Source organism: Callorhinus ursinus, unplaced genomic scaffold (assembly GCF_003265705.2).
Source record: "Callorhinus ursinus isolate GAN/ISIS: 27379988/994484 unplaced genomic scaffold, GSC_fseal_2.0 scaffold4, whole genome shotgun sequence".
NCBI classification, from domain to species: Eukaryota; Metazoa; Chordata; class Mammalia; order Carnivora; family Otariidae; genus Callorhinus; species Callorhinus ursinus.
This window is the reverse complement of record NW_027397066.1, coordinates 130,075,947-130,098,963: the sequence shown is the minus strand read 5'-3', so window position 1 is coordinate 130,098,963 and position 23,017 is coordinate 130,075,947. Positions and strand designations below refer to the sequence as shown.

The 23,017-nt window shown below is 37.5% G+C and overlaps 1 protein-coding gene across 1 annotated transcript in view; it reads right to left on the bottom strand.

Annotated features, from left to right (window-relative positions):
• RBM46 (RNA binding motif protein 46) overlaps positions 1–23,017 on the bottom strand; it is a 216,253-nt gene that overhangs the window by 162,900 nt on the left and 30,336 nt on the right. Inside the window, exons 5-7 of the transcript XR_012378051.1 lie at positions 19,655–19,783; positions 13,756–13,866; positions 4,016–4,249 (exon numbers count right to left, since the gene is read on the bottom strand). The gene's annotated coding sequence lies outside the window, so the exon portion shown is untranslated. The remainder of the gene's footprint in view (positions 1–4,015; positions 4,250–13,755; positions 13,867–19,654; positions 19,784–23,017) is intronic.

Here is a 23,017-nt window from a genome sequence, read left to right as displayed (position 1 = left end):
GAGAGAGGAGACAGAAAATGTGGGAAGATGTTGGTTACTGAATGTCCGTGAATGCCATGAGGCTGTTTATTTTACTACTCTTTCAATTTCCCTACAGATCTGAGGACTTTCAAAATGATCAATCTCCTACAACATTACTATGTACTCTATAGGAGACACACCTAAAACATGCAGGTAATGATTTATACAGAACGAATAAAAAATTTTTTAAAAAAGGAAACAATATGAATTTCATATAAACAACTCAAGATAAAAGTGATTATATGATCCGATCACATTGAGTGTACCCTATAGGACGCATAGCATTTCCACTGTCCCGTGGTCACATACTGAGCAGCCTTTGCGTAGCCGCACATTCCTCTAGTTGTGTGACCTCTGAATCCATGATCTCTAATTTCAGTTGAACCTAAGGGGGTTGCTCAGAAGAAATCAGTCAGTGTCTTTCATCAGTCCCCAGTTTCTCCAAGTCTCCAAAAAGGCCATTTCTGATTTTCACTACCTTCACATGTTCCATTACTCTCTTAGCAGATGAGCTTATTTCCAACTTCCAAAGAAAACAGAAATCTCAGATGGGAAATCCTTCACCTGCATGCTGCCAGGCTTACTAAATCTGCCCTTGCTGTGTGTGGTAGATGCTGCCATTTGGCTGGTCTAACTGCCATTCCCAAGTCCCGTGTCCCTTGACTTCTCCCACCACGAGGATCAGAGAGCTTCCTCAGCCTCCCATACAGCGCCGGGCAATCAGACGGAAGCAGAAGAAGTCTCCTGGCAACTGCTGGCAAAGCTTCCTGATTAAAGGACCAAGTGCAGCCCACACCACCTTTTCCCCCTTTTCCCGCCTTGATCAGGGCGAGAGGGGAAGAGGCCAAGATGGATGCGGTGATGTCAACCCCTTAGCGCTGACATCATTGACACAGAGGCCATGCCAGCATTGCTTACCTTAAATTTACTGTCCCGTGAGAAAAAAGGAACCCCTGCTTGAGTGAGGCACTACGAGTAGCTGGATTTCAGCTATTTGAATTGAAAGCATGCCTAACTGACAACGAGCCCGTTCTTCTGCCCCCCCCATCTTGTTCCACCTTCCTAGAGGTCTCGCTCTGTTGCCTGCACCCCCCTCAGTACCTCCAACCTTTCTCTCTCCACGAACTGTTCCACATCATCAGTGTTTAGCACACTCAAGTCTCTCCCACATTAAATACTAAAATTAAACTGTCCCCCAGCCTCCCATCTTCCTCTAGTGACCGCCTTATCTTCAGCCTTCCTTTCACTCACATTCTTCTTCAAAGGGCTGTCTACACTCACTACCTCCCACTTCCCTTCTTTCCTATCCATTCCTCACCTTGAGGCATCTGGATTCGGCCCGGCCGCTTGACTGTAAGTGTTTGGGCCAAGGTCACCAACGACATCCTCACTGCAAAATCCGATGGGAATCTGTTCAGTTTTTATCTTATTTGACCCTCTCGTAGCATTCGACACCATGACCGTTCAATCCTTTTGGAAATGCTTTCTTTCCTTGAATGTTTAAAAAGCGCTCAGTCCTAGTTTTTCTTGCCTCCTCTGGCAGACCCCTGTAGGCCTATTTTAAAGGATCCTCATTTGCAAATCCCCGGCATGTTGATGTGACATGAGCAGAGAGGGATGCCTCCTCAGATTTTCTCTCCTCGGCAGCCCGGATGTTTTGAGAAGTCCCACAGACTCCCCCGAACGTGCTTCTTGCCCCACAGTCCTCCTCTGTGAATGGCACCACCATCCACCCAGGGTCCAGGCGAGAAGCATCGATCACTTCCTGTTCTTCTCTCCCTTGTTGCTCAAATCCAGTTAATCATTAAGCCCTGTAAATGCAGTCCCCTAAAGGTCCGTGATCTGCCCATCTGGCTTAGTCCTGCTGATGCTATCCCAGGTTAGGCGTCTCCTGGCACCCTCTTCCAAACCCCTCTCCCCACCCCCAGCTGACCCCCTCTCTCTGCTGCAGCTAAAGGGAATTTATCTTGGGCGCCTGGGTGGCTCAGTTGGTTAAGCGACTGCCTTCGGCTCAGATCATGATCCTGGAGTCCTGGGATCGAGTCCCGCATCGGGCCACTTCAACTGAGAATCAGAAGACTCCTAGTAGCGATACTTAGCCTTAGGGAAAAAAAATTCTGGTCAGAGGAGATAGTACGCAGGAAAGCCCAGAGGTGAAAGAGAGGTTGGCAGTTTGGGAGCAACTAAAAGATTTATTTTTTATTTTTTTAAGATTTTATTTATTTATTTGAGAGAGAAAGAATGAGAGATAGAGAGCACGAGAGGGAAGAGGGTCAGAGGGAGAAGCAGACTCCCCGCCGAGCAGGGAGCCCGATGTGGGACTCGATCCCAGGACTCCAGGATCATGACCTGAGCCGAAGGCAGTCGCTTAACCAACTGAGCCACCCAGGCGCTGTGGAGACTGGGCTGGGCGCTACTGCTGTGTGTTTCCTCAACATCCTATACCCCCTTGCCATCATCGTTTGCGTTTTCTTTGGCTCCGGGAGGTCACATATGATCTCTAGTGACCCGACGTTCCAAACAGATTTCTCAATTAGATTGTAATGCCAGGATTTTGATTTTATTTACACCAAGACAGCAATTCTTTTTAAAACAGCACTGGCATTCATCAAAGATCGTGGGTTAAATCCCTGGAATATTAAACATCCCCATTTAGTTTGAAGGGCCATTTACCCTACAGTGAAAAAGGGGCATAAATGCTGGAGCAAACAGTCATTTTGGCAGTCACTAAAAATATTATTGGGATGGATATATCCTACGTTTAAAAGCAAGGAGTGATCCTCTAGCATCCCCGAAGTATGTAAATTGGTTATTGCCTATTGCAATAAAAATTCCACGAAAGAAAGAAACAGAGTATATATGAACCACTAGCTAAATCTGTAGGTATTGCCCACGGTGAAGAGGGTGCAAAATGCTTTCAAAAGCCATGACGTGACGTCGAAGTATAAAATCTAATTAAACAAAATCTAATCGATTCAATTAATTTAATCATCAGAGAAGCCGAGGCCAACAAGACTAAAACAATTGAAAAATAAGACCCTTATGCAACAGTGTTACAAGTAAACTCAGAATTAACAATGTGATATTATTGAAACATCCGGATTATTGCCAGGATTTACTGCAATTAGTTTCCTCTACTTAATATGCATGTGCTTCAGATTATAAAACCAAGAAGTTAATTTGTATGACGAAGCAAAACATAGACTGACTGAAACTTTTCACACTTTTCCAACAATCTAACTGCCAACAGAATATAACTTAATATGCAAAATTCCATCCAGATGAATTTCTGAGTGAGCTACCGATTCCTTGATTCGAAGGAGAAAATAATTGTTTTCTGTTATACAAGCTATGTCTAGAAAATAGAAGACCAAAGAACCATACTGTCATATTTATTGCTAAAAGCAAAATATATTTCAGCACAATAATGTAACTTTCCAAAGGAAAAGGCTGTCTGTGTATATACCAACACAGACAACACCCACGAAAAAAAAGATAAAGGCTAAAAGTTCGAGAAAAAGTATCAATTTTCTCTTTTATCTATGACGTTTTGATCATTAAGATCATTTGATCTTAAAACACAAATACCAATTGTATTTGGCTTAGGAATGTGATTTGGGGCAAAATGCCTGGCAAAAACTATTATCAATGTAACCCTTCAAGTTCCATATTCATCTGCTTTAGGATTTCAGCTCTTTCCCTAAAACCCTTGTATTGTTTACAGCTGGGACTTCAGGTGCCTTTTTATCTCTATCATTACATTCTAAGCTCCCTGAATGCAGGCACTGAGCCGTATGTGGTACTGTATCTCCTACTAAGCCCCACGCAACACTGAGATTCACAAAACTAACTGAAGTTTATTTCATTTGAAATAGCTAAAATGAAAACCCATGAATAAATCCCACATCATATACTGTGGCCCCCTAGCTCTTCAAATCTGCACCAGTCACACTGGGCACTTGACTGCCTCCCAACAATTCTCTGGTGGCCATACCCGTGTGACATCCCTTCTCTGGTTAAAGACTCCACTTCTCTGGCCACAGGAGTCAGCACACAAGCCAAGCTTGGTTAATCAAAAGGGCCTTCTGGACCTTAGAAGAAACCGATTCTGGGAGAGAGGAGTTTTTTTCCTTTAAGATCTCGGAATAGTTTGGCTACAAGTAGCCTTGGAGCTGTCAGGGACTGCTTCTCCAGCTTCCCAAAGAAAGCGGTCTTCCTGGTCAGCACACTGAAAGCAGAGGGGAGAAAGTGAGAGGTCAGAGGAGCCCACACCCCTACACCTCGCGGCACCTTTACTCTTCCTGCGATTAGGTTATAAGAGCCAATAAATACCCTTGACTTACTTTCACTGGCTCATGTAAGGGTTCCATCACTAGAAGCCAGAGTTCTAACTAGAGCAGACACAGATTTGTATTACTATAAGGATTCTGGGAATTTACTACGGCATCCAAAATCCTCACGTTAAGTATTAAGAAGATGGATTAGTTAGAGAGGTTCAAGTACCTTGCCTCAAGTCTCAGAGTGAATTTGTAAGGATGCAGGAAACTGTGGCAGATCCTCCAGGTTGGCTCACTCTCACTCACTCTGACACCAACATTCCCCAGTATTGCAGCTAGGGTGCAGGCAGGTGGCCTAAGTTCCTGGCAAGCAGAGGCATCAGCCGGGATTTGGATGAGAAATGAGCAATGAGAGGTGGCCACTGCATGCTCAGAGTTTGTCCCTTTTGGGGAGCCCGGTGGTATAGCCAAGCAGCTCCTCTGAGACAAGGAAGGTAGACTCTCTGGTGCAAAGGGTCCTGCCTGCCCAGTGTACTCCTGGCTCCCTAGAACCACTGTTCTTCTTTTTAATTGAAGTACAGTTGACATATCATATTAAATTAGTTTCAAGTGTACAACAGCGATTCAACAATTACACACATTATGAAATGCTCACCATGATAAGTGTATTAGAATATTATTGACTATATTCCTTCCCTATGCTGTATTTTTTATCCCTGTAACTTCCTTATTTTATAACTGCAGATTTGTACCTCTTAATCTCCTTTGCCCATTTCACTCATCCCCCACCCCTTCACCCTTGGCAACCACCAGTTTTTTCTCTATATTTATGTTTGTTTCTCTCTTTTGTTGTTGTTTGTTTGTTCATTTGTTTGTTTTTTAGATTCCACATATAAGTGAAATCATATGGTATTTGTCTTGGTCTGGCCTATTTCACTTAGCATAATACCCTCCCTCGAGGCCCACCATGTTGCTACGGATAGCAAGATTCCATTCCTTTTTATGGCTGAGTAATATTCTATTGTGTATATATACTGCATCTTTTTTAACCATTCATCAGTCATTTGGAACCACTGTTTTTTGGCTTGATTGTTCTATTTTCTTTGTTTTTGACCGAGTGAGATCCAAAACTGGTTCTATGGCTCTCTCAAGATTCTGGGAGCTACTAAGAACCTTCAATAAATCTCTTTCTGCTTAAACGAGCTAGAGTTCTGTTTGAAACAAAGAACCTTGACCTAAACAGAATTTGGTACCTGGACATGGAGTGCTGCAACCTCGCATGTGGAACCAGATTGCTGAAGATGGACTTTGAGCCGTGAAGGCACAGATACTGAAAGCAGAAAGCCGGGAACTCTTCATATGCGTGATATAAAATGTTGTCAAACTGTCTCATGCTGTACTTTGGAAAGTAGACTACAATATGTGCTACTTTGCATTAGAAGAGTAAAAAAATTGGCATAGAAGGAGGACATTTAATAGCAGTCCCCAGAATTCCTAAACTCCTTCCCAAATTTAATATCACTCCAACATGGTTTTCGGCTGCCTCAGAAACTATAAAAAAAACAGTGACTTATGGGACGCCTGGGTGGCTCAGTAGTTAAGCGGCTGCCTTCGGCTCAGGTCATGATCCCAGGGTCCTGGGATTGAGTCCCACACTGGGCTCCCTGCTCAGCAGGAAGCCTGCTTCTCCCTCTGCCTGCAGCTCCCCCTGCTTGTACCTTCACTCACTCTCTCTCGCTCACTCTCTCTCGCTCACTCTTTCTAACAAATAAATAAATAAAATCTAAAAAAAAAAAAAGAAAATCAACTGTTTAAAAAAAACACAGTGACTTAAAGATGGGGAATTTTATTTTTCTCACGCTTGAAGATTAATAAACACTTAAGAGAGAGTCCATGCAGGTTATACATTCAAAATCGCAATCTCAAATCATCAATAAAAAAGTAAAATGGTGAGCAATAGGCTAAGAAGAGAGAGGAGGAAGTCACATATCGTAGAAATATCTCATTGAGATCACTTTTATTTTGCTCACGTCTATTTCTTTGACGCTTAGAACATCCTCCCACATATTCTTTCTCCCCGTCCCCTTTCCTTCCTGTCTTTTTCTCCCTCTGTCATGCTTTTATAACCCTATAACCTGATGGGGCAGTATTCATTATTCTTCTCGGAGAAGAGAATGGCTTTAAAAAGTTGTGTAAGTTCTTCAACATTAAAAATCAAATAGTGAGACTCAGTATTAATCGGAAGTGAAGGAGATCTAGGTTTCATGAGGCCTGAAGTTAGTACAATTTGCAGAAACTTTGTTAAGAAAAATCATAAAAATTAAAAATACAAAATCAGGAAAGTGAATGAGAATAAAAACACAACCAATTATAATTTCGATAAACTTGACAAATACCACGAATGTCACAGAATCTAGCAATACAGTATAACATTTTAATTAATAAACTGCCTGACACCCTTCTCCATTGTCTTTTCTTACCGCTGTAGGCTGCATACTCTGCTTGTCTCTTCAAACGCAAATAATTTTTAAAATACACTTTCCTATAGAGAAAGTAAGATTTTCAGCATTTCTTCAGCACAGCAGGTTGAAATGTATTCTTTATCATGGAGAGTCTTGAAAAATGTTTTTAGCTTCACCACTCATTTATCACATGTAAGTTTGTAAGTTGTAAGTTCATCGCATGTAAGTTTGGGAAGAAGTTCTTCCATACATGAGCTGTAAGATTTCAGGGCATTTCAATTTTCTTGTGCAAGTTAATCTTAAATACTTTATGACAACCTTCCATCTGTTTGTCATTGATGATTCATTGTAGTGGGGTGACTTCTATGCTATTTTGTGTATGTCAGTATTTGTTGTCAAATCATCAAAAAGTTATATCTTTTTCCAATGTGTTCATGTAATCTATTACTCTTCATTAATTGGGCTCAATTTATCCTTTTCTATTTGAAATTTCTCTCTCTCCATGAATTACTGCTTTTGATGTGGTCTGAAAATTTGTTACAATTTACTTCTTGATAGAAAAATATCTATTGATCTTATGTAGAAATACACAAAAAATAATTTTACTTTGGGATGCTATTATAATTTAATATGCTTCATTGTCGACTATATTCCTGACAGGGGAGAACTTCTAGTTTTCACTGGGTGACAAGGAGAACTGAAACATCTGCTTACATGCCTAATGAATTTTGTGTTTAATAAATTTTTACACACCTAAAGATTGGAAGAATTTTCCACAGATGGATTGGCTTCTGACTGCACATCTTTCAAATATGTTTCTCTTCCAGTACCTATATACTTCTGGTGCTCGGGACGAAAGATCATTCATACAGCAACCAAACTTCTGGCCCCGCCTTCAATATCATGAAATTAGGTGAGCTGGTGCGGCTGAGGTAGAGATATTCCTATGGTAGCACAGTCTCCACCAAGAAGGCTAATAATAATACGCACAGAACAGCCTGGGAGGCACATAAGTATATCTGGAAAAGTCTGGCAAAAGGGTAGCTAAGGTGGAAAGAGATAATAGTCTTCCAGATAAAATATTTTACTCTTACCAACTTTACAAAAATATCTGACTATGTGAGCACAACGGTAGTGCCTTGGAAGGTGCCCAGATAAGTGAGGGGCCCTGGAGGTTAAACTTCATTAGTTTTACGGCAAATACGCCTCTGCTATTTCCATAATGTGTTTCTCATTTTAATTTATATCCAGCTTTTTGAAATAGAACTGACATATAACATTGTGTAAGTTTAAGGTAATATGATGATCTGACGTTTGTATATATTGTGAAGTGCTTTCCACAATAAGGTTGGTTAGAACATCTTTCACCTCACATAATTACCATTTTGTTGTTATGGTGAGAAAATTAAAGCTTTACTTTCATAGCAATTTTGGAGTATACAATACAGTATTGTTAGCTGTTGTCACCATGTTGTACATTAGATCCCTGGAACTTATTCATACCATAACTGAAAGTTTGTACCCTTTGACCAACATCTGCCCATTTCCCCTGCACCTCAGTTCCTGACAATCATCGTTCTATTCTCTGTTTCTAGTTCAATGTTTTTAGATTTCACATATAAGTATTTGTCTTTCTCAATCTGAATTATTTCACTTAGCATAGTGCCCTCAAGGTCCACTCATGGTGTTGCAAATGGCAGGATTTCCTTCTTTTTTATGGCTAAACAATACTCCATTGTGTATATATACCACATTTTCTTTGTCCATTCATCTGTCGATGGACACTTGAGATCGTTTCCATGTCATGGCTATTGTAAATAATGCTGCAATGAACATGGGGGTGTAGATAGCTCTTTGAGATAGGGATTTTATTTTGAAATATGTCCCTATAAGTGGGATTGCTGAATCATAGGGTAGTTCTAGTTTTAGAGGAACCTCCATACTGTTTTCCATAGTGGTTACACCAGTTTGCATTCCCACCAACAGCGCACAAGGGTTCCGTTTTCTCTGCATCATTTGTTATCGCCTGTCATTCTGATAATACCCATTCTAATAGGTGTGAGATAATATTTCATTGTGGTTTTGATTTGCATTTCCCTGATGTTAGTGATGTTGAGCACCTTTTCATACATTTTTCAGCCATTTATATGTCACCTTTGGGAAAGTGTCTATTCAAGTCCTCTGCCCATTTTTTAATTGGATTTTTTTTTTTTTTCTGTTGAGCTGAAGCAAGTTCCTTATACATTTGTACTATTATCCCTTTATCAGATAGATGGCTTGCACATATCTTCCCCCATTCCAGAGGTTGCCTTCTCATTTTGTTGATCATTTCTTTGCTGTGCAGAAACTTTTTAGTTTAATGTAGTCCCACTTACTGATTTTGGCTTTGTTTTAATTTTAAGATGTAAGCCTTGTGTAGTCAAAATTCAATTCTCCCTCCATTTGTAAACATTGGTAGAGAAAGAGCAAAGAAGTGGAAATAGAACAGAACTCTTCCCCATGACACGAACATTTCTAGAAAGTTTTACTACTCTTCTTGGGAACCAAAGGAAGGTTCTTACTTTCTCTCTTTTTACCCACTTCACCTCTCTCAGTCTCAATTTCTCCCTGTATGAAATGTATGAATTCAAAGCCTTTCAAATGTTATGTCCCAATGAGTGAATGACCTCATTGGGTTATCAGAACAGAAGCCTCAAGAGGTCTTGTCCTGTGATCATGGCAGGTCCATTTCATTTGTGAGGGGAAAGCAAAAGCAATGTAGGGAAGAAATCCCGTGTGCCTGGAGGTGGCAAGGCACACAGCACACACTGAGACCTGCTCAGAGGACCCTAAGAAAGAGGAGACTGTTTTGGGGAAATGGGATCCTAACGTGGGTGTAATGGAACACAGGTTACGGGTGATGACATGGGCAGGGCAAACCCAAAATAAACTTTGCCAGGTTGCTTTGTTTGGGACTATTCCCGAAATCCATCATTTGCCATATACGTAATGGGCAAACATATATGGCCATATTTAATGTCGAGATGTTTTAAAATTTTTGGTCAATTTGAAATAAATATTATGAGAGAGAGTATATATACAACAAATGTTTAAAGGTATTCAAATCCTGAAAGGCAAAGGGCTGTGAATATGGCATTGACCCTTGGTACACACTGCCAAGTTCAGAAAGGCCAACTAATGAATATTATAATTGATGATAGTGATAAGAAAGTAAGGGATTCTTATAGCTATAACTGTAAAAATATGCCTATTGACCCGTTCCAGTCCCTGCTTGTGCAATTTCTCCTGATAACATTTCCACTGCTGCCTTCTGTTTATGATGTACTGAAAGTCAAAAGACTACTTCTCAAGGACCCTATTAACAAAGAGTAGAAATTAACAAATGCATACCTCAAAATATGACACAAGCCTGGATTTGCATACCATGAAAGAAGATATTTTTCTGGACCATATAATTATCTCTGATTTGCATGATCACTATAAAGAGTTAATTATTACAGGTTTTCCCAATTATGCCATGTATGGTCACAAAAATAAACACCTTATAAAGGCATAACACTCTTAGTCCTTCATAAATTAATAATAAATTTTATCTGAGGAATACAACTTGACACACGGTAATGACAGCTTGAAAGGATCACTAAAATTGTATTTGTAAAATCCCTTCCTTTTTTTCCATTTTCCCTCTTTTATTTAATTGATGCCTACTATTTTCTTCATATGACAGATGATTTTAAATGATATGTATATCATGGCTACAGCTCAATTTCTCTTAAAGAACATCTACATCATATATGATCTATAGCCATTGGATAACTTATTATAGAATGAGTCAGTTATCCTAGTTTGAAACAGAATTAAAGTACATAAGTATGTAAATAACAATGTCTTAGTTGAGAATTTTAAGAATTTAGCAATCACCTTCTTTGAAAGGTGTGGTCATTTGGAAGGTCACTAGAAAGGAGTGGAAATTTAAGGTCTCGTTCTGCCTGTTATTCTAAAGACCTGCTTGTCCTTCATTAAGTCAGTTCATTTCCCCATAACTTAATTTTCCTTTTTAGTAAAATGCAGATCATATCAGCTTCTTAACTGCTTTGCAGAGCTACTATGATGAAACAATATGGCATCAGATGTGAAACATTTCAAGAACAAATATGAGACATAATTATTTTAATGACCAATAATTAAAGTAAACTTCTACTTTTCCCATTATGTTTACTGTCAATTTCTCAGTCTAAAGCCAACTTAATAAATCTATTTGACAATTTAATTATGTGACTAAATTGAGCTTCATGGAAACACCATGAAAAATAGACGCAGGTACTGTTTTCAAGCAGCCTTTAATACAAAGCGCCTTCCAAACAACAGACTAAAAGTTGGCTTTCAGGGGTGCCTGGGTGGCTCAGTCATTAAGTGTCTACCTTCTGCTCAGGTCATGATCCCAGGGTCCTGGGATCGAGCCCCACATCGGACTCCCTGCTCCGCGGGAAGCCTGCTTCTCCCTCGCCCACTCCCCCTATTTGTGTTCTCTCTCTCACTGTGTCTCTGCCTGTCAAATAAATAAATAAAATCTTTAAAAATAAATAAATAAATAAATAAAATAAAAGTTGGCTTTCAGATGGTAGCTACACTTCTGGCGAGCATAGCATCATGTATAGAGGAGTTGAATCACTCTGTTGTACTCCTGAAACTAATGTAACATTGTATGTCAACTATACTCAAATTAAAAAAAAATAATAAAAATTAATTAAAAACAATTTTAAAGTTGGCTTTCACAATAACCTTTCATTTTAAGTTCTACATTCACTAATTCTAATTCAGTGAATTAAATATGGCAATTAAACCCTAGCCACTAATGGAGCACATATTTCTCTGTGGAGTGAAATATCTGCACTTCAACACCTGCTTCCTGTTTCTGGGTTTTGATAAAATCTAAAATTTCTCATATAATTCTAAATAGCCCCTAAGTTTAAATCCTCACCTTACCACACACTTGTGTACGAAATAAAATACAGGAGTTCTTGGCATTGGGGGGGGAGGGCACTTCATAAAATGAAATGAATAACAGACTGCAAAAATTGTGAAACCAAGAATTTTCTAAAAAGTTTGTCAAAACAAAATATTTGGCGAATATCTTGTTGAGCTTTCTATTTTGTATAAAAGAAAAATTCCTAAATAGAAAAGACTGTCAATAAAGATTATGACACAGAAAACGGAGGCATTTTATTTTAACTTATCTGGGATTATAACTAATAATATTGTTTTTCTCTTTTAAAAATGTAATAACTTATCTTTTTTTGTTATTCAAGCTGTAATAATTCAGTTACAAAGGTTGCAGATCTTTCTCAGTGATTCTACACTAAAATGAAACTCTTGCTCCTAGAGGTTAAAAGTTCAGAAGCTAGAACTGGAGTGTAGGGAGTTCAGAATCTGGCCCTGCCACTCATTGGCTGTGTGCCCGCAGACAAATTATTCCACCTCTCTGTGTCTGAGTTTCCTCACTTATAAAATAGAAATAAAATAGAAATATATTTAAATAAATTTAAATAAATAAATTCTAAATAAATTCTATAAAATAGAAATACTAACAGATCTACCTAAAAGGGTTGTGGTGAGGGCTAAATGAAAACCCAAGCAGAGCACTCGGAACATTGCCTGGCACACACCACCCTCTCAGTGCCCTTGCTACATATTGTCATCGTTATTTCACATACACGTTTCCATCTTTTATTAACGCTTACTAAATGAAAGCGATCAGTGTGTACCAAAATATCTACAAATAATCCAGAATAATAATAATGGTCAAACCTTTGTGAGTGTGGCTGTCAGAATTAAAATGTCCTAAGAAATTATTCAAAGGGTTAAATTTGTAAATAGAAAGTTTATGTGAGACACACCTATAAAATGTTGCTGGGAATAAATATATGGATAGGGAAAGAAAGTACTGAGAAAAGGTCAAATTAATTATCCAGAATTTAATAAGACATTGATCTACTGCATTTTGTTTAATGTGGCCATTCACATTTTAAAAAATAATCTCAAAATGGCTTGAATTAAATTAGATTAATGAAATTGACTTTTAATGGGTGGTCGTAATAGATTTTGACATACTTTATATGTTGATTTATTTTTATTTTAATTAATTAATTTATTTATTTATTATTTTTTACGTAGGCTCCATGCCCAGTGTGGAGCCCAGTGTAGGGCTTGAACTCATGACCCTGAGATCAAAACCTGAGCTGAGATCAAGAATCAGATGCTTAGGGGTGCCTGGGTGGCTCAGTCAGTTAAGCATCTGCTTTCAGCTCAGGTCCAGATCCCAGAGTACTGGGATCGAGCAATATGTCAGGCTCCCTGCTCATCAGGGGAGTCTGCTTCTCCCTCCCCCCTCCCCTGCTTGTGCTCTCTCTCTCTCTCAAATAAATAAATATAATCTTAAAAAAAAATCAGATGCTTAACTGACTGAGCCACCCAGGTGCCCCTGTGTTGATTTTTTTTTTTTTTTAATGTAAGCAAAAACAATTCTGAATCTCTGATTCTTTTTCTAGGGAATAGCTAGAAATTTTCCAGCAAGAATAGAAGAAATGTTACTTCTGTTTTTACTGCTAAAGAACAATATATATTAAGACGTAGTTAGAAGTTAAAAATTTAAATATCCATAGCTCTCTAAAAACTCTTTAAGAAAACCATACGTGTGACACCCAAGAGCCTAAACATAACTTAACTATTAAAGGTGGACAAGAAAGGAAAGGAATGGAATCGGGACGAGTTTTGCCACAGGCATATAGAAAATTCAAATTGAATAACAAGCTTCTTATAGAACTATTGACTATTTTTTTTTAATTCACACTATCAAATAGTAGTAACCCAAAATTTATAACCCATTATAACTTAGCTAGGTTGGCCTTTATAATAAATACTTTCATACATAAATGATTAAGAATAATCCAACCAATTCTTTAACATTGGGATAAAAAATCTTATATTCTACTTACTCCATTATATTTGTTTTAGCTTGTGTTCCATATGTTTCTTCAAATCTTAAAATTTGAAGGTGAACCTCACTATAATCTTCCACACCAGCATCTTCAAATATAAGATGAGTTCTGCAGCAAAGGGTATGATAAAAAAAAAAAAGCAAATGGGATAAAGAGGTAAAACAAACTTCCAGTTATAAAATAAATAGGTCATGGAGATGAAAAGTACAGCATAGGGAATGTAGTCAATAATATTGTAATAATGTAGTACAGTGACTACATTTATGGTGGTGAGCACTGAGTAATGTCTAGAATTGTTGGATCACTATGTTGTACACCTGAAGCTAATATAACACTGTATGTCAACTATACCTTAGTAATTAAAAATCTATAAATAAATAAATACAGTGTAAACAAGTATCATTACCAGACTCAACCAAATACTGTTTCCTGTGGAATGGTCTGAGCCTGTTGCTAGCTGGCTGTCTCCATGATAAAAAAGGGAGGTTGGCAAGTGTTCAAGGACCAAATGAGATTTTTTTTTTCCTCCTAAAATCAGAATCATTAAAAGAGAAGGAAAAGAAAAAAAATATTCATGAATTTACAGTGGATCAATTCCAACATTCCCTGAGTTGTGGTTCTTGATTGAGGTCACCTGTTTTGGATGTCAACAACAACTCCATTTAAAGGGCTAGGGCGATCTGGGGCATTGAGGGCTATCAAGTCATCCTGAATAGAGCTTTAGCTTCAAACCACATTTGGTATGTTATAGCCTCAATGTCCTTATTTTCTAAACAGTCTAAAATTGAAGATTTCCTCTTTGATACAATAATTACACGTACGTACAAGTACTTTTTACATTTCTTAGACACTAGAGTTTTGGGGATTTCTTGTCTCTGAAAGTTTTGTTATTCATTCAGTGTATTACATAAGATCAAAGAATGTGGTCTATAAAATGTCTAGTTTCTGAAACAGATTAAGGTAGCTTTGAGGATGCTTGGAAATAAGGTGCATACTTGTCTTGTGGGCGAGAATTTTCTATCTGTAGCTATTAATTCAACTTTTATATTATCCCAATATTCTATGTTCTTTTTAATTGTTTATTTAAGGGGTGCCTGGGTGGCTCAGATGGTTAAGCGCCTGCCTTCCGTTCAGGTCATGACCCCAGGGTCCTGGGATCGAGCCCCACGCCTGGGCTCCCGGCTCAGTGGGGAGTCTGCTTCTCCCTCTGCCCCTACCCCCTGCTTATGCTCTCTGTCTCTCTCTCTCACTCAAATGTATAAATAAAATATTTAAAAAATTGTTTATTTAATAATAAATAATAATAAGTAATCATTATTACTTAACTCAATAAATATGAAGACCTGTGAAAATCTTCCACAGCAATGGTATTTCTCTCTTTCTCTTTAGGTATCTAATAGACTTAAACGTCTTAACGCTTAGCGCTATGTTACCTAGCACAGGAAGGTGCATGACCACATTATCTTCATTGTGATTGATACATTTTATGCCATTTGAATTCTACCTTCCTTTCAATATCACCGTCTCCTATTTTTTCCCTTCTCATTCTCCCCTTCCTTCTCCTTTTCTCTCCCCTTGTTCTTCTCCTTCTTGTTCCTTGCCCACTCTGATTCTTCTGACTTTCTTGTGTTGTTTGGTTTCAATGTATATCATAACATACAGCTGGACTTTGATTTTAACCTATTCTAAGAGACTATCTTTCAACTGAGCAGTCTATAGCATTTACGTTTATTTGCACAACTAATGATTTTGACTTAACTTGTGAAATCTTGTTTTATGCTTTCTGTTTTAATGTTTGCTTCATTTTATGATTTTTGGAATAGTTATTCATTCGTTCAACAATATTTACTGAATAATATGTGCTAGATATTGACTTAGAACTATGTTTTCATGGCTTTTATTTTATTTAGGTGCCTAAGAAGGCAATCATTTTTCAGGTTTCCTTGTTCAAACATCACTAAGTAAAGCCTTCCTTAGTTGTTAAAATTAAATTATGCTCCTGCATTAATCTTTTTCATAACACCTTTTAGTATTTTTTCAAAGTATTTTTCAATTCTTTATTTGTGGGTTATCAGCTTAATGTCTATCCCATATACCAAACTCCATGAGGATATCTGCCTTGTCTGACATACTCATAATTATATACCCAGGGCTCAGAAGTCACTGCCATGCAGTAAGGGACTCAAAGGTTGAAAGAGAGAGTTAATTAATTAATTAATTAATAATGTAGGTAGTCTTAAAAGTGCAGATTGTAATTATCTTTTTTTTTAAAGATTTTATTCATTTTTGCAAGAGAGAGAGAGTGAGCACAAGCAGCAGGGAGGAGCAGAGGGAGAAGCAGACTCCCCACTGAGCAGGGAGCTTAACTGACTGAGCCACCCAGGCATCCCTATTATTTTTTTTTAAGATTTTATTTATTTATTTGAGAGAGAGAGCGAGAGAAGAGAGAGAGCACAAGTTGGGGGGAGGGAGGCAGAGGAAGAAGCAGGCTCCCTGCTGAGCAGGGAACCGATGCAGGACTCGATCCCAGGACCCTGGGATCATGACCTGAGCCAAAGTCAAACACTTTACCATCTGAGCCACCCAGGTGTCCAACAGATTGTAATTATCTTAAATCTTTAATATATAGACACTGTGATTCTCTACTAAGTGATGGGATCACAGACTACTTTCACTCATTTTCCTGTTTATATATTTTGTACTTTTAAATGTTTTTGATCACCATGTTGATAAAGACTGAAATCATTTTATACGAGTCCCTCCCTATTAAGAAAATATTAGCACTAGTTTGTCTTTTCATATCTGTCACCAACACTTATTTTTACTAATAGGGGCTTGAATCTTTAACCACATGACATGGTAGGAAGCATCACTACTGTGAGATGTAAATGATTTGGTTCTAGCATCAGAAATTTTATAAGTTATTAAATAATTAAATTTGGCTATAAAAATATGACATTTCTTTATCTGGATATGTTTAAAGAAAAGAGAACTTTCTGGGACACACTAAGCGATCCCCAGAGGCAAAAACAGTTGGCTGTACCATATGATCTGTCAAAGGGTCTATTGCTTTGATTCTATCACCTGTTACCTTTCCAAACATCATCTCTAGGTTAAGAGATTTTCAAGTAGAAGCTAGTATCCATAAAACTTTTCTAATACTTACTTGTTTATCTGAGCATACTAAACTGTAGAACTGTTGGGGCGGGGCTCGTTTGTATCGCCAACAGCACCCTCCATTTACCACATAATGTACTGAGTGGATATATAAATACATTAGGGGAAAATGTGAAGTCATTATAATAATGATCCTTGTGAAATAATTTGATCATTAACATGCTTTAAATTTAGACTGGAAAACCCATCTTTTTGTTTCATGTATAAACCTTTTCAGAATATGTTCAGCTCTTCTCCTTCCCTTTTCAGTTGCTTTTGGACCGCCCGTTGTGCAGACAGCAGTTGCTCCAAAATCATCATGGTAATAAGCACTTACCTGCCAACATGAGCTTACAAATATAAACAATGATATTAATCCATGCCAACAATAATATGCCCTAGAATGGATCACATAACTATTTTTTTTTCATTTTTTATTTAAATTCAATTTAGTTAACATATAGTGTATTATTAGTTTCAGAGGTAGAATTTAGTGATTCTTCAGCTGCATAGAATACCCAGCGCTCATCCCATCAAGTGCCCTCCTTAATGCCCATCACCCAGTTACCCCATCCTCCCACCCCCCTCCCCTCAGCAACCCTCAGTTTGTTTCCTATGGTTAAGAGTCTCGTATGGTTTGTCTCCCTCTCTGTTTTTATCTCATTTAATTTTGCCTTCCTTTCCCTTATGTTCATTTGATTGTTTCTTAAATTTCACATATGAATGAAATCATATGATATTTGTCTCTGTCTGACTTATTTCACTTAGCATAACACCCTCTAGTTCCATCCATGTCATTGCAAATGGCAAGATTTCATTCCTTTTGATGGCTGCATAATATTCCATTGTGGTGTGTGTGTGTGTGTGTGTGTGTGTGTATACCACATCTTCTTTATCCATTCATCTGTCAATGGACATCTGGGCTCTTTCCACAGTTTGGCTATTGTGGACATTGCTGCTATGAACACTGGGATGCATGTGCCCCTTGTTTTCATTACATCTGTGTCTTTGGGGTAAATACCCAGTAGTGCAACTGCTGGGTCATAGGGTAGCTCTATTTTTAATTTTTTGAGGAATCTCCATACAGTTTTCCAGAGTGGCTGCACCAGCTTGCACTCCCACCAACAGTGTAAGAGGGTCCCCCTTTCTCCACATCCTCACCAACATCTGTCATTTCCTGAGTTGTTCATTTTAGCCATTCTGACTGGTTGGATCACGTAACTATTGATCAGAAACTATTTTATCTATTCTAAGTGTGTAAGTAAGTAAAGTCATCTTTTCTTAAATGAAATAATGACCTTCATGGAGGTAAAATGAAAGCATTAATAATAAATTGTGTGTGTGGGTATAAGATTATATTTCTGAATATACAGAAATATTTTTGGGGCTTTAAAGTTTACTTCTGTCTAAGCTTCCAGTTAAGCTTTTGCTTCTACGTGGGTGGAGACTTTGGAAACACTCTACCGGAAACAATCTAAATGTTAGATAAGAATGGAATGGTTAAATAAACTATGATATATGCAGATAATGGAATGCAATGGGGCACTTTTGAAATAATGTAAAAAAGTAAATAATAAAAAAATGAAAAGTAAAATTATTTAATCATGAGGAAATGCTCCTAAGGTTATACTTTTAAAAAGATGCAAAAACAGCATACAATATAATCTAAATATGTGTGTTTACATTTGCATGTAACTGCCACCCTTTTTTATGCTAGTTTGAATTACATTTCTGTCACTTGTGATAAAAAAAATCCTAACTAATATACTTATAACTATGCTAACAGTATGCTTTTTAAAACTGACACTTTATTTCAAGAGGCAGTATCATTCATAGCTTTCAGAGTCTGTTTTAAAGCAATAAGATAAAAAAGCATTATGCCTAAATTTTGTTTTCTGCCATGGACATATCATATCTAAAAAAGGAACATTATTTTTAATATACAGATATATTTTCTCTGTATTGATACTTCAATACCTATTCCACAGTCCTTCTCTATGATGCTTTATAATCATGGTGCCACCATACACACTGAGTTTTGGACAAATAATGACTACCCTAAAGCTAAGGAATTGTGAAATTTTAAGTTTTGGAATTTACGTATACCAAGTAGTTTTAACCAATATCAAGAAATCAAAGAGAGTCTGTGGGCTTATCTCCCTACCATGTTTTCTGCCTCCTTTCTACAGGAAATCATAACTTTATCCCTAACTAAATACCCTATCATACAGAGGAAACTTTATGTGCTTTCCCCCAGACCTCTAAACAGGTAACAAAATAACACAAGAGAAAAGACCTTATCCAGTGGACTCCTGGACAACAAGGGGTTAAGAGCACTGATCCCCCATGCAAAAATCCATGTAGAGGGGCACCTGGGTGGCTCAGTGGTTTGCATCTGCCTTTGGCTCAGGTCATGATCCCTGGGTCCTGGGATGGAGTCCTGCATCAGACTCCCTGCTCAGCGGGGACCCTGCTTCTCCCTCTGCCTTCCGCTCCCCCTGCTTGTACTTGTGCTCTCTCTCTCTCTGTCAAATAAATAAATAAAATCTTAAAAAAAAATTCATGTAGAACTTTTGACTCCCCAAAAGCTAAACTAATAGCCCACTGTTGACCGAAAGCCTTACCAATAACATATACAGTCAATTAACATTTATTGTATGTTATATGTATAATATATTCTTGCAATAAAGCAAGATAAAGAAAATATTATTAAGAAAATTATAATAGAACATCTACTTACAGTATTGTATTCATCAAAAAAAATCCACGTATAAGTGAACCAGTGCAGTTCAAACCAGTGTTGTTCACAGGTCAACTATGAAAGGAAGAAGAGATCTTTTGCTCCTTCAATCTACACCACGTTCAATACCTAAAAATTGGAGAGAAAAACAGAATCACTTATTTTAACACAAAGCCTGTTCATTACTTTAAAAAAAATCTGTTTTTAAAAATGAACTAAAAAGTTAAAGAAAGGAGACTATTGGAAATTCCCTTAAAATGAGTAACAACTAACTTGCCCTCCATTTACACTACCTCACTGACAAGATCACCATAGGCTTTTAGGCTTCTGAGTACATCCTTGTGAAAAGGAAAGATCTTTATTTGCCTCATCAAGAGTCAGGAAAGATGGGCTAATTACAGCTTAAGACAGTTTACATTCTGATCTTATAAATGCAGTTGTGTGCTATTTTATACATATTTATGTCCATTAAGTATAATCTCTTTCTGAACTAAACAATATCTAAAATACTACTCAGGATGAAGAAATTATGGTCTGAGAATAAAGTGGCTGTTAATAAGAATTGATTCTAAGCAAGGAGATGCATATCAGTGGATAAATAATATACACGTCTGCATTATTTGGTAAATGTAATAGATGTATAGTCTTTGCAAACAATAGGAAATTTTCAAGAGAAGCAAAAATCTCAGTTACTATCTTCATGTCACTGAGAGCATTCTGAAAGTTTATATCTAACCTATTTAATAATATTATGCAACAAATACAAAGAAATAAACTAAGTTCTCAAAACAAAGATTCTAGAAATATTACAGCATTATCATGCTTTTATCTTTAGCATTTATTTGACCAAACAAAACATCTTGTTCTGGGAGCATGAACTTGTTACAAGAGAAAGGAATTGGAAGTCTGGGAGACCCAGATTTAATTCCCCAGTTTAGCTGTGTCTTCTCAGGCAAATTACTCAACCTCTCTGTCTCCCTTTCCTCTTGGGCAAAATGAGTAAGATAACTACTTGGGGAAGAGAGTTGCAAAGATTAAATACCTCTGAGGAGCCTACTTCATATGTTAGCAGTAGTAAACACTAGTTGGTGCTCCGTTAATTTCCCCTCCTCTTCTCCCAAATGACCATTCAAAAACCATGTGCATTTCGAACTGAATTTCTAGCTGCAAACCATTCAAAGTGAAAGACATTATAGCTGATTCATATTCTAAAATCTGAAATGGGTCTTTAAAAGCCCCTCGTATCTAAATGATTTGAAACAATATTATTTCATTAAGTTCAATAAAGTTCTCTTAAAATTTGTTGTATTTTATGACCCAATTAGCTATGTCTTTAAACATATATATACAAGTGCTGGTTTAAAATCAAGATGCTAGTCAACAAAAATGTAGCTGAACCCCCCCCTTAATTCAGGCATGTAATGTAGCAAAACAGCCTGCAGTACAATAAAGTCAGCAAAGTAAACACTGGAAAGAGATAGTTGGCCTTGTTGTCTCTGTTAAGCATGTCAAAGTGCTGCATCTGAAAATATTTGAAAAATCTGCCTATTTTCCATCTGTTATATTTCTCAGAGGATAACTGAAAGTTCATGTGAAAGTTCACTGTAAGTTCAAATATGTCATATCAGGTCATTTGCAGGGTAAAGGTTCACAGAGAGTTTATTATTATTTTTTTAAAGACTGAAGTGGAAAAAGAACAAATATACTAATTGAAGCTATTTTACATTGCATTATGACCACTGCATTTTTAAGCATCATAAATAGAAATTATAAATTTTAAAAGGCCATGTGCAATGCTTAATGGCAATAACAATTATAAGGAAAGTGCCTAAGATAGTATCCTTGGGATTCTTCTTAGAGAAGAGGCTGTAAATCAATTTTCGTTGCTCTACGTATTATTTAAAGTACAACAGTTGCTATATTTTACATTGTATTGAATGCTTTGTTTAAACTGCATATTTAAAAATAGTACACAGGGTTGCCTGGGTGGCTCAGTCAGTTAAGCATCTGCCTTCGGCTCAGGTCATGATCCCAGGGATCAAGTCCAGCATCAGGCTCCCTGCTCAGTGGGGAGTCTGCTTCTCCCTCTCCCTCTGCCCCTCCCCCTACTTGTGCGCTCTCTCTCTCTCTCATAAATAAATAAAATTAAAAACAGTACACAGAGACAGAAAAAAGAAACATCAAAATAGTAAATAAAAAAAAGTAAATAAATATAGCCTTACTGTAGCTGAATAGGGATGATTTTTAATGTGAAATTGCTAAGAATGCTGTTTGCGGTACATAATTTGTGGGCTGCTTACAGCAAAAGCAGGAAGCCAAGAAAAATATGTTTCATTTGGAACAAAATGACTGAGTCACTGAAAAAAAAAAATTTAAATCAAATAGACATTAGTCAGTATTATCTGAATTGCTGGAGCAAAAATTAAGATTTGCTTTTTGATAAAATGTTCATATTTTAAAAAATGCTTAGAAGAATATAATTTTCAGGGAAAGTAACAGTGAACATATATATATCTTCAAATACACATAAAATTTAGGACATAACTTCTGGGTTCACCAATTTAAAAAATTTTCTTTCTCTAACATACTGGTACATATGAGAGTTCAGCAAAGGATTCTAAATATATTGTGTAAAGGTGCATTCCACTCTTTCCTGTCAAATGCATGTCCTCAGCTTCACAATATAACTTGCAGTCTGTACTTTGCTCCTTCAAATTGAAAAGCATATTTGTTCTTCGTATTGCCAACTGGTTTTAATGGACCATAGCATTTATTCATAGCATTAAACCATATATACGTTAGACATATATAGGTATCTAATGAAATTCATTTTTTTAGCTGTTAAAGAAGGAAAGGCAGAATGCCTGGGTGGCTTAGTCTGTTAAGCATCTGCCCTGGGCTCAGGTCATGATCCCAGGGTCCTAGGGTGAAGCCCAGCATCCGGCTCCCTGCTCAGTGGGCAGTCTGCTTCTCCCTCTCCCTCTGCCCCCCCACCACGCTCCTCTGCGTGTGTGTGTGTGTGTGTGTGTGTGTGTGTGTGTGTGTGTGTGTGTCCGTGCATGCGCGCACGCACGTGTGCTCTCTTTTTTTTCCTCTCAAATAAATAAACAAAATCTTGTAAAAAAAAAGGAGGAAAGGAATTCTGAGTAAGATGTAATGACTGTAATAAGGCGTGGGGCAGATCACTGTCTTCCTTGACCACTTTCGCTTATTTGGTGCTCTCTAATCACAGCTTTCCATCTCAGAAGTTATTTTCTTCTTCCCACTCTCTCTGGATTGGATGGCTAAGAATTTAAACTACATTCTCTCCGCTACCCTCAACTTTCCCCTTGCCTTCCTGAGATTCCCTGATTCTCCCATGGC